Genomic DNA, 12,619 nt, shown 5'->3' on the forward strand with positions numbered 1-12,619 from the left:
AGCTGGCCAATCAGGGACAGATTTGTACAAAATCCGTGTGTTTCAGGAAGAAAGGGAAATCTGAAGCTACAAAAATGTACAGTAGGCTATGTGGAAAATAATGTTTTTTGAACCATAAACCACACAAACAAATTGTATTAACCAAATACACAAAATAACGTTGTATTTTTAGCAATGAAATAGGTGCTCTTTAACTAAGTTCGGGAGGAGCATGGTCATGTGATCCAGCCAATCAGCGCAAAGAGGTGTCTATAAATAGCCGTCCCTCACCTCTGTCCTGGGACAGTTTTTGCAGCATCCCTCCTCCACCCCATCACCTCACTCTCAGCTAGCACATCTTTCCCAGTTAAAGAGTGGGGAGTCTAAAATTCCGGGTTCTGAGCCCTCCCCTCGGACAGCACGTCATGTATGCTTTATTACATCATTCCCTAATAATTACATGTTAATGCGAACTCGTGAAATAAGACTAAAAAATTGACAAAACCAAAATAAGCTAAAACAAAAAATATCTAAATATTATAAGGATTTTTTTTCTTCACAAATATAGATTGTTCTACTTGCCAAGCTCTAGAATATTACATTTTTTATTCTATTTTAGAAAATTGTATTGGAGGACATTCTTGTAAAAACCGGTTGAGATCCAGTCACTGCTCTATATTGGCCTATGCCTAGTGTAGGTAGATGAGGGAGGTGTGTAAGCAGGAGCAGGAGTGGGAGTGTCTGTTGAGGGAGGGATCTGAGGAATGCAGTGTACACTAAGGGTTCAGTCTCGCGCGGAGCTGTGATCAGGATACAGGCATCTCGTCGCGATTTCGTCCGGTTGGATTTGCGCTAAATTTGTTTTGCTCGGAAAGAAACTCAAAGGCTCGTGTTGACCCTGCTTGAAGGATATTATTGGATACAAATTCATTTTCGTGATAAAGGATTGACTAAGGATGGACACTTTCATCATTCATACGTAAGAATTGCAAAGGTTAAAACAAATGTGGGTTGAAATATAAACAAACAAACAACTTTGTCAAAGCTGCTTGTGTTTCTCCTGCACCTTGTGAGCTTTTGTAGAAAAGCAACTCTTAGGAAAACAATTACACCGGAGTGATTTTAATCTTTGAAGCTTCGGATAGTTAAAAGGACCGTTTTGGGTTCTTGTTCTGGATTAAACCGGTTTTTATTCAAAAAAAGGCAAAAGTTCTGTCATCATCTCTCTGGACATTTTGGGTAAGTGATCCTTAAAGTCTTGACGTCTATCGATTTATGTATTTTGCTTTGGTTATTCTTTCAGTATATTCATTTTATGAGACTGGTTTAAATATAACTCAGATCAAACTATACAATTCAATAATTGATAAATTATTATTTGTAGCAAGTGGTTATTGTGTCGACGTTACAGTATCGGACGGGATAGGGATTATTTTAGTGTCTTCTTGTCATACGGCTTGTCATATTTTGTAGTGATGAAACAGCGCCCTCTTGTGGCTGACAGCAGTATGTATATTTTGTTTAAAACGTTTCAGTGTTTGTTAAATTATTTATATTGACACTAATTGTTTATTTTGCAGATTGCACTGAAAGACACATTCCTTACTCCAAATGAAGGTATGAAAACAATGCAACAGTACTTACATATGCTGATTTCTCATACTATATATACATAAATGTTTTATCATTTAAAGAGTGTCCACCTAATTTACAGATGCATATAATGAATTTCTTTATTATTTGTCATATTTCATTATATGTGCGTGTTAGTACCCTTTATTATCCATTCATTTACCTCCTGGGGTGAGAATTAATAGGAAATCATTATATCTAACCCCTCTAGATAAATGTGATTGATACATCCATTACATCCAATGACCGTATCATATAATATTCAATTACATAAAATATTTCGTAGTCTCTTCTGAGCAATAAACAGTGAATCTCTGGACATTTAATATCTGTTTTACCTTTATCTGCTTAATCAAGTATTTAAATTGTATGTTTCATATCTGTTTATTAGAAATATACACTCATATTTGCAGTCAACCATGCACTTCTTTGGACAATATATGGCTTATTCATGAATCTAAAACAATCCAGATAAGTCTTGTTACTTAGACGCTTGCACTATATCTTTACTTCTTTCGAAGCTTGCAGGATCATTTCATTTCTACTTTACCAGATGCTGACTTGTGAAATGAAAGAAATAAACAGCACTTTTCATTGGCATTAAGCAGATGGTGTGGTGAGAGATCCTTTGAATTGAGTACAAGGATGTAAAACACAATACCCTCAGAGCCAATTAGCATCTTGATAAGTTAGGAGGCGGGTGTATTCAAGCCAAGTACGTGCTGGTAATCTTTAAACATAATTGGATAGGGGGACGGTCACTCGGCAGCCAGCTTTCCCAAAAAACACTTTAACCTTGATCTATTTATCAAGACACACTCGGTCGTCTCTTTAATTTTTCTTGGCACACTTAGGCGTTTAAGTCAAAAGGCATTAACGAAACCCCTGATCGGTTTTCTCTATGTCACTCATCACTATTCGCTTCAAGCTGTTTTTGCCTCTTAAGTGTGCTAAAATCAAATCAGAGGCACTCAAGAACTTAACCAGATTACTTTCATAGAGTCACCAGCAATAGTTAATGGAATTTGTGTCTTTAAGTAAGACCGGGTGCATTCCAAGCTTCGGTCTAGTACATTTGTCCGAATGGGCCAAAGTCTGTCCACGAGCACTGGGCGGCAGTCGCGCTGAACTGATGGGTCCTAACTTTGGCTGCTGGATCCCATACGTGTTTTAACAGATGAAGTTACAGATGATCACATTTTTCTTTTCTATGGATACATTTAGCAGATGCTTTTATGCAAAATACTTTACAAATGAGAGAGCTTTTTACATTTTCCAGAAATACTTGTTTGAAATACTTCAAACTCCAGTAATAATTAGGGATGCACGATATATCTGCTTATTATCAGTATTGGCAGATAAAAGCATTTTCTGATATCGGGGGATATCAGCAAAACTATCAGTTTACTAGATGTCATTCTAATGCTGCGTTCAGACCAGCCGCGGTAGAGGCATCAAGCGTGAGTGATTTTATTGTTAAGTCAATGTGAAGACACGTTGACGCGCGTCTGGAAGTCTCGCGGCGCGAATGAGGCGTTTAGTGCAGCGCGGTACACGCGATTCCGCCTCATTCACGCATCTAGTTCGCACAAATTGAGCGTGGCTGCGGCAAACGTACGAGTTGATAAATTTAAACTGTGGCGGAAAAACGCACAGCGTTAACCAATCAAGCCCCATTCAGAAAGCCAGCGATATTATCGCTATGTGTCGCCTGTCTCTTTCAATGAGGCGTTTCTAAATCTGCTTGTCATAAACAAATGAGTACCATCCACGCCAGTAACTGACGAGAGAAGGATGACGTGAACTCCACTGCTTCGTTCTCATTTGTAGTCGCTCCCGAAATTCGCTCGACATTTGCATAAAGTTAAACTTTTCTTAACTTTCTCGCGTCGCTGGACACGCCCATACGGTCGCCAACGATCGCTTTCGCTCGTGCCGCCGGAAGTTGCCCGGTTTCCATTTAAATGAATGAGATCGCGTCGCTCTGCTACTGCTGGTCGCTGTCTGTCTGAATGGGGTGTCAGGAGGTTACTCTAGCAGTGACGTGATTACAGAAAGCAAGCGGAGTTGCAGAAGCCCCTCCCATGACGCAAATGTCCGTATTAATGTCTCGATTAATAGAATTTCACGCGCGGCTTTCATGCGCCAATGAAGTGAGTTAACTCAAAATGTTCAAGCAGCAAACTAGACGTGGTAGATGAGGCGGCAAAAACGCGTTATTCGTGTGTAGTGAACGCTTGAACATTTGAGTTTACTTGCTTCATTATCGCTTCATTTGAGACATTCACGCGGAAATTCGCGTCATGGGAGTGGAGCCCTGCATTTCAACCCGAGCCCGACGGGGCCCGACCTGTTTACGCCCTTCGGGTCGGGTTTCGGGCCAATTTTTTACGTCACAGCAGATACGCGGGCCGGACCTCGGGCTTATTTAGGCTTCTCCATCTTTTTATATTTTTCAATTTAATTAAAAGAACCTTTTGACAGACATTGATGATTGCAAAACAAACCTCAGAACTGATCAAAACTACCAAATGTTTCCAAAAATTTCATGATTTTAACTCTTTAATTGCCAAGCTCATAAGTGATGCCACTGATTTGAGAAAAAAAAAAAAACAAAATCACTGATTTTCAATATAAAAAGTGATTGTGGACTGAATTTTTTTTCACCCTTTTCACAGTCTTGGGCATGCCAAAAATTGGTAAAAACATTGGCTTTGATGCATTTTTAGTTTTTGTGCAGCATCAGATTAAATTTTTTTCTCCCTCATTTATTGTTTGTGGCCATTTTTTCCCCATTGACTTCTATTATAACAACATTTTTTGATTGCAGAGCCATGACACCTTATTACCATGCATTTTTGATTCTTTGTGGTTTTAGTTTTTGCAAAGAGGTAAAATTTGTCATTTTTACTGTTGATCACCATGTGGCACAATTAACCCTTTAGTAGCCTTTGCAAAAAAAAGAGCTTGAATTCTGGATTGTACATTGAGTTATATGGACTATAACAGCATATGAGAGAGAGAGAGAGAGAGAGAGAGAGTGTGTGTGTGTGTGTGTGTGTGTGTGTGTGTGTGCGTGCGTGCGTGCGTGCGTGCGTGCGTGCGTGCGTGCGTGCTTGCATGTGTGTGCGTCTGTGTGGAAAAATCTGTAAAAAATCTTCTCTTCATCAGATTTATTAACAACATTTATTATGAACCAAAATGCAAAAACAACTTCAAATAAACTGAACAATGAAGCAAGAGTAGAGGATGGATGGAGAACTAAACAATCAAACTAATTTTTTGGTGTGTATATGTGTACGTGTGTGTGTTCAGTCTTTTTAGCAGGACTTGCAGCATATTACTTGGTGCTCTCTGCAAGTGTGTCTACCACAACGGATACAAATGCTGACTGTTCTTTTTTTGGTTCTGTACACCACTTGCATGTTCCCCTCTTCACTCCTGAGCTGCTGGTGCCTGCTGGTGTCTGTGGATTTGTGTCTAGAGGGACAGCTACAGGAGACTAAATCCCTCTCACCAGTGCAGCACTAACTGGTGCGCGAGGGAGGTGCTCTCTCCTCAATACTAACACTAACCCTACACACACACACACACACACACACACACACACACACTCGTACACACACACACTCGTACACACACACTCGTACACACACAATGGTTTTATAGTCCATATAACTCAATGTACAGACCAGAATTTATGCTCTGTTTTTTTGCACAGGCTACTAAAGGGTTAATGGTGCCACATGGTGATCAACAGTAAAAATGACAAATTTTACCTCTTTGCAAAAGGAAAAGGCACAAAGAATCAAGAATGCATGGTAATAAGGTATCATGGCTCAGCAATCAAAAAATGTTGTTATAATGGAAGTCAATGGGGAAAAAATGGCCACAAACAATAAATGAGGGAGAAAAAAATTTTATCTGATGCTGCACAAAAACTAAAAATGCATCAAAGCCAATGTTTTTACCAATCTTTGGCATGCCCAAGACTGTAAAAAAGGTAAAAGAAAATCCAGTCCACAGTCACGTTTTATATTGAAAATCTGTCATTTTGTGTGTTTTTTTTCCCCAAATCAGTGACACTACTTATAAACTTGGCAATGAAAGAGTTAAAATCATGGAATTTTTGCAAACATTTGGTAGTTTTGATCAGTACTGAGGTTGATTAACAGATTTATGCAAAAAAAATGTGAAAAAAATTTCATCCGATAAATTTTTACAGCAGTTTAATTTAGTGGCCTTTTTTGGCCGCTAACAACACGTAAGGGTAGTAAATTTGCCCACGGTATATTGTTAAGTTTTTGAAAAATTTCAAAGCATTTTCTTAAAATATGTGTAAATATAAGATTTGTCACCAAAAATCATTCCATTTGCTGAAACACAGAGAAAGTTGTGGCCAAATTAAGACAAAAAAATTGCAAAAATGGCCAAAAATGGCCCCAACAACACATAAGGGTTAAGAGCAGGACCTTCAGCGCACCAGGAAAAATTATAACTAGATTAAAACCTTGGATACTGTACATAATATATGCAGACAGCATCCAAGACATAATCTATAAAAGACTTCTCCCTGTATTAATTTCGTGTAAGAAGTGTCTTTATTTCTTGTTTGTGTATGGATCGACTTTTTTTCTTAGTTTAACTGTTGGATGGATACATGAATAGCCATGTTCTGTGGTAAGTCCTTACATTAAAAAAATGTATATGCAAAAGCGAAGTTGTAAGATAAGGCAACATGCATGTTTATTCTGTTTCATGTTTATTTCGTTTTTGTTTTGTATAGCCCTTTTTATTTTTTTATTTCTGCACCCGTTGCAACTGCGAGCAGCCTTCGCTTTTTAAAAATAGTGTGTGTTGATAATAAACGTTTAAACTAACATTGTGATATGCTGAAAATATTTATTTTATATAGTTGTTATTATAGGCAAGTGAAGTGTTGATTTGAGATGCTCAATTCATCATACATGTCGTCAACTTGCTGTCGACCGCTAACCACTTGTTTATCATAAAAACTTTAACAAACAAAAACTGCTCTAAAATGTAAATAAAAAAGAAATATAACTATTTTGCCATTTAAAACAAAACTGAACTGCTTTAATTGCTGCAAGAGTACAGCTGTACAAGCTGTGTAAGGAGTTATTTTTTGCTATTTCTGCGGATTTCTTTTGCAAAATCTATGCGGAATTTTGCAGAATGATTTAAAATGTTTTTAAACGATCTGAGAGAATGTGCGCTGTGAATATTACAAAAAAATAAAATATTTTATAACATATTATACATTTTATTAAAGGATTTCCCTGAATTAAACTGGACCAACATGAACCAACAGATCATGGATAATGTGCTGTCACAACCATAGAGTTTTTTATTATATACATATATTACTGTCTACAGTGTGAGAGTATAAAGAAAAGGCTTCTCATAATAAATATAGCGTATATAGCAATATCATTTCATCAGTTTAACAACACAATGTATATATATTTATCTTGTAAACGGATTTGAAATAATAAATAATTGTCGCGTCACGTAGCAAGAGAGACGATAGAGATCTCATTAACTTCTCCGCAGTAAGTTTTATTTCAAATTCAAGTTTTACATATTAAATAGGCTATTAAAAAGTTTGTGCTTCTCTCATAAAAACCTCACAGCAGACAGCACAGACTTCTACTCACAAACATACGCGATGCAGTGACTATATCTGCGGACACAGATTCCTAATGGGGAGAATTAAAAAGTTCGGACTCGGGTCGGACTCGGGCTGAGAATTCTGATAAGCTGTCGGACAAGGGCCGGGCTAGGGCCTAAGTATCTCGGGCCAGGGCCGGGTCAGGGCCTAGATTTGAGGCCCGTGCAGGGCTCTACATGGGAGGGGCTTTTGCGCCTCCGCTGAGACTCTGCTCGCTTCCTGTCATCACATCACTACTACAGCAAGGTCCTGATTGGTCAACGCGGCGCAGAAATCCACCGAAGTTCAGATTTTCCAACTCATGCATACCTGCGGCAACGTGCAATTCGCACCGCAGGATGCCTAATCATGATATAAGTGGAATAAATGACTCTGAATCTTTAAATAATTCGAAAATAATGCTTCGCGTCGTGCCGTATAACCACCTCTGGTGTGCATTATTTTCTTATAATTCAACGGCCGGTCATCAATTATTCCTTACATGACCATTAATGTTGAACATTAAACTGGTGATGTTTCTTTACATTTTCTATACAGAGCTCAAATTCATAAAATGTTTCTGTTATCTTTTGATTGACAGGATATCGGCCACGATTATCTGTTTTTAAACTATTGGCCGATAGTGTGAAAAAATGCTTTTATTGATGATACCAATTATTGGCCGATATATCGGCGCATCCTTAACCCTAGTAATGATCCTCAAAACAAGATACTTAAGATGTAAAGTTACATTATTTTTAGTTGTTACATTTTTTTACCTAATTTAAATGGAAACATTTTTACACCCATATAGCAAATTTATTGTCATGTAAGTTGCATAAATTTGGTTGGATTTCTCTTTAAAAAATACCTTTTAAAAGTAGCTTCAGAAATGTAAAACATATGTATTAAACACGTTGTGTTATATACATATAATATAAGTTTATTATAATACACAAAAGCACAGATGAAGAAAATAATGGCTAAAATGTCTTTCTGAATGGCTTCAAGGCAAAGGATGTGAGCAGATTGTTTAGTGAAGCCTATAAAACCATAAGCCATCTTAATGCAGTTGAGTTAAAGGACGCTTGTTTCAATCACAGGGGATTAAACAGCTTTCAGGGTCTGTTTTGTTCCTCAGCATTCTGCCAAGTTCTTCTGAGAATTTTGTTTTTAATTAGACAGAGATATCCTTGAATGACACGCTTCATATTTTTAATCACCTGTCTCTGAACGTGTGCAGTGTTAGACTCGACAGTAATGCATGTTTATGTCACGGTGACTATGTTAAGCCTTCTGTTGTTATGGTTGTGGGCTGATAAAGCTACCGTATCATTTTGAGGAAGCATGCTGAGGATCTGGATCATCTGTTCGCCTGACACTCGGCTGTCAGAAGTTGACAGCTTCCCTCGCCAAATACTTGGCCAGGAATAACTGTTCCTCTATTCAGTTTTGGCTTACTGTAGGTGTGGTATCTGGCCCGGGACTGAGCGTTTTACACGATCCCGCGACACATGTCAATGTTGTGTTAAAATTCCCAATTTGAAACATAGCTGCTGGTTCCTAGCAGCTGGTCTAGACCATCTTGGACCAGCAGCAATGGGGTGGCCATTCCAGCTTGTAGAGGTTAAGTGAGTAACTCAGACTAGCTAAAGACCAGCTAAAACCAGATTTCACATTTCAAAACAGTGCTACCAGCTTCCAGTAGAATTTACACTTGACGTATATAAAGTCCCCAGTATGCATTTAACATCAAGATCAGTATTGTCACCTTCAAAGCTGAGTGAAGCTATTCGAGGCCGTAGTATAATCCGTTTATTCTTTGTTCGTTGCAGACATAGTTATACATGTTAGTACAACGAAGTCAGTGAGATAGGCAGCCAGAACAGGGTTCACATTGTTCCTGTGGTAACCCGAGCCGGGCCTGACCCGAGCGTCTGGGGATAGCGTATAGCCGGGATTGGCTTGTTGAGAGATCAACGAGACAGCTGCCTGTTTGGAGCTTTCAACACAACTCAAATAAACACTTCAACTATCCAACTTGAGAGCTCACATTGCCCCAAACTCACACACACGTACACATCAGACCTGCGACTGGCTACTGTGTTAAGACTTTAGCTTAAGTCCAGGCTTCGTAATCATTAGTGATGCCTGTTATAGCTAAAATAAGTCTCTGGCCACCACAACACAGCTGATTGTTTAACTGACGCCCAGTCTCTCATAACCAGGAGGTATGACGTATCCCACAATGCATAAGCAGACATTGTGTACATGGCCCAGCTACATCCCCATCACTAATCCCCCACTGTGTGAAACCTGACCACTGAATAATGAAACAGCTCAATGATCCTGTGCCTATTGTACCGGCTGTGGGAGAACACTGCTATTCTGCTCACAGCAACTTATATGTCTTTAGCTTGTGTACTGAACTGGCCTTTCATTGTAAAGGGGATTAATTTATAATAACATGAGATGATTTCCTTATATAAGTCTTCATTGTGTGCTGTAAATGTCTATTGAAATGAGATTTTGAAGGAGGTGCAACACGTTCTTAAAACTGTTTGGATTTAGAGCTTTACATTTGTTGTGTGGATATAAGGGATGCACCGATCTGTATCTGTATATATCGGTATTGGCAGATAAAACCATTTTTACAACTGCTGTACATCGGTCGATTGTTCGATCATCAGGGCAGATTATATCCTGCTATTAAAAGGGGTGGAAAAAGCATCAGAACCCATGATCCTGAGTTCTGTACATAATAATTTGAATCAAAGAGCATAAAGCAAAACTATCTGTATCATTATTTAGTAGTATCGGTATGGTCTGCACTTTTAGGATTTCATGACATAATACTTTGAAACAAGGAGTAAAAGCCAAAACTATCTGTATTTATTGGTATCAGTATCTATCGGTATCGGTGTGCTCTGCATTCTTAGAATTTAATGGCATAATACTTTGAAACAAGGAGTAAAAGCCAAACCTATCTGTATTTATTGGTATCAGTATTTATCGGTATCGGTGTGCTCTGCATTCTTAGGATTTAATGACATAATACTTTAAAACAAGGAGTAAAAGCCAAAACTATCTGTATTTATTGGTATCAGTATCTATCGGTATCGGTGTGCTCTGCATTCTTAGGATTTAATGACATAATACTTTGAAACAAGGTCTAAAAGCCAAAACTATCTGTATTTATTGGTATCAGTATCTATCGGTATCGGTGTAATCTCCATTCTTAGGACTTAAAGACATAATACTTTGAAACAAGGAGTAAAAGCCAAAACTATCTGTATTTATTGGTACAAGTTTCTATCGGTATCGGTGTGCTCTGCATTCTTAGAATTTAATGACATAATACTTTGAAACAAGGAGTAAAAGCCAAAACTATCTGTATTTATTGGTATCAGTATCTATCGGTATCGGTGTGCTCTGCGTTCTTAGGTTTTAAAGAGTAACTAAACCCCTGGTCAGAGCCTGACTCCACCCACTGCAATATTTGAAAAATGCAAGAAAAGTGGGCAGATCCCAACGGAGATAGAGGGGACGAACTAAGTGTGTGGTGAGATCGTAACAAGGGCGTGGTGAGCTTGAACCTGCTTACATCACGAGTTATTTCTTGGACCCAACATCCAATAGGAAAATTAAACTGCAGTAGCCACCGTTCAACCTGAAGAGGGCAGCACTCAGACGTTTTTACACCATATATTGTAGTATTGAAACACTTTATATCCAAATGTCAAAAAACTTACTAAAATCAATGAACAGCACTAATAAAGCATCATTCTTACAGATCATTAACTAAAAAAAGTTGGTTTAGGGTTTAGTTACTCTTTAATGACATAATACTTTGAAACAAGGAGTAAAAGCCAAAACGATCTGTATTTATTTGTATCAGTATTTATCGGTATCGGTGTGCTCTGCATTCTTAGAATTTAATGACATAATACTTTAAAACAAGGAGTAAAAGCCAAAACTATCTGTATTTATTGGTATAAGTATCTATCGGTATCTATCTGTATTTATTGGTATCAGTATCTATCGGTATCGGTGTGGTCTGCATTCTTAGGTTTTAATGACATAATACTTTGAAACAAGGAGTAAAAGCCAAAACTATCTGTATTTATTGGTATCAGTATCTATCGGTATCGGTGTGCTCTGCGTTCTTAGGTTTTAATGACATAATACTTTGAAACAAGTAGTAAAAGCCAAAACTATCTTTATTTATTGGTATCATTATCTATAGGTATCGGTGTGCTCTGCATTCTTAGGTTTTAATGACATAATACTTTAAAACAAGGAGTAAAAGCCAAAACTATCTTTATTTATTGGTATTAGTATTTATTGGTATCGGTGTGCTCTGCGTTCTTAGGTTTTAATGACATAATACTTTAAAACAAGGAGTAAAAGCCAAAACTATCTTTATTTATTGGTATTAGTATTTATTGGTATCGGTGTGCTCTGCGTTCTTAGGTTTTAATGACATAATACTTTAAAACAAGGAGTAAAAGCCAAAACTATCTTTATTTATTGGTATCAGTATTTATCGGTATCGGTGTGCTCTGCATTCTTAGGTTTTAATAACATAATACTTTAAAACAAGGAGTAAAAGCCAAAACTATCTTTATTTATTGGTATTAGTATTTATTGGTATCGGTGTGCTCTGCGTTCTTAGGTTTTAATGACATAATACTTTAAAACAAGGAGTAAAAGCCAAAACTATCTTTATTTATTGGTATTAGTATTTATTGGTATCGGTGTGCTCTGCGTTCTTAGGTTTTAATGACATAATACTTTGAAACAAGGAGTAAAAGCCAAAACTATCTGTATTTATTGGTATCAGTATCTATCGGTATCGGTGTGCTCTGCGTTCTTAGGTTTTAATGACATAATACTTTGAAACATGGAGTAAAAGCCAAAACTATCTGTATTTATTGGTATAAGTATCTATCGGTATCTATCTGTATTTATTGGTATCAGTATCTATCGGTATCGGTGTGATCTGCATTCTTAGGTTTTAATGACATAATACTTTGAAACAAGGAGTAAAAGCAAAAACTATCTGTATTTATTGGTATCAGTATCTATCGGTATCGGTGTGCTCTGCGTTCTTAGGTTTTAATGACATAATACTTTGAAACATGGAGTAAAAGCCAAAACTATCTGTATTTATTGGTATAAGTATCTATCGGTATCTATCTGTATTTATTGGTATCAGTATTTATCGGTATTGGTGTGCTCTGCATTCTTAGGATTTAATGACATAATACTTTGAAACAAGGAGTAAAAGCCAAAACTATCTGTATTTATTGGTATCAGTATCTATAGGTATCGGTG

General features: G+C 37.4%; 1 protein-coding gene across 2 annotated transcripts in view; it reads left to right on the plus strand.

Moving 5' to 3' along the window:
* The first annotated feature begins 760 nt into the window (after window positions 1-760).
* Window positions 761-12,619, plus strand: part of auts2b (activator of transcription and developmental regulator AUTS2 b) — a 29,224-nt gene continuing 17,365 nt past the window's right edge. For both annotated transcript variants that reach the window (XM_065281319.2, XM_065281321.2), the window contains exons 1-2: window positions 761-1,218; window positions 1,560-1,596. The gene's annotated coding sequence lies outside the window, so the exon portion shown is untranslated. The remainder of the gene's footprint in view (window positions 1,219-1,559; window positions 1,597-12,619) is intronic.

The sequence above is a fragment of the Paramisgurnus dabryanus genome, chromosome 8 (assembly GCF_030506205.2).
Source record: "Paramisgurnus dabryanus chromosome 8, PD_genome_1.1, whole genome shotgun sequence".
Taxonomy (NCBI): Eukaryota; Metazoa; Chordata; class Actinopteri; order Cypriniformes; family Cobitidae; genus Paramisgurnus; species Paramisgurnus dabryanus.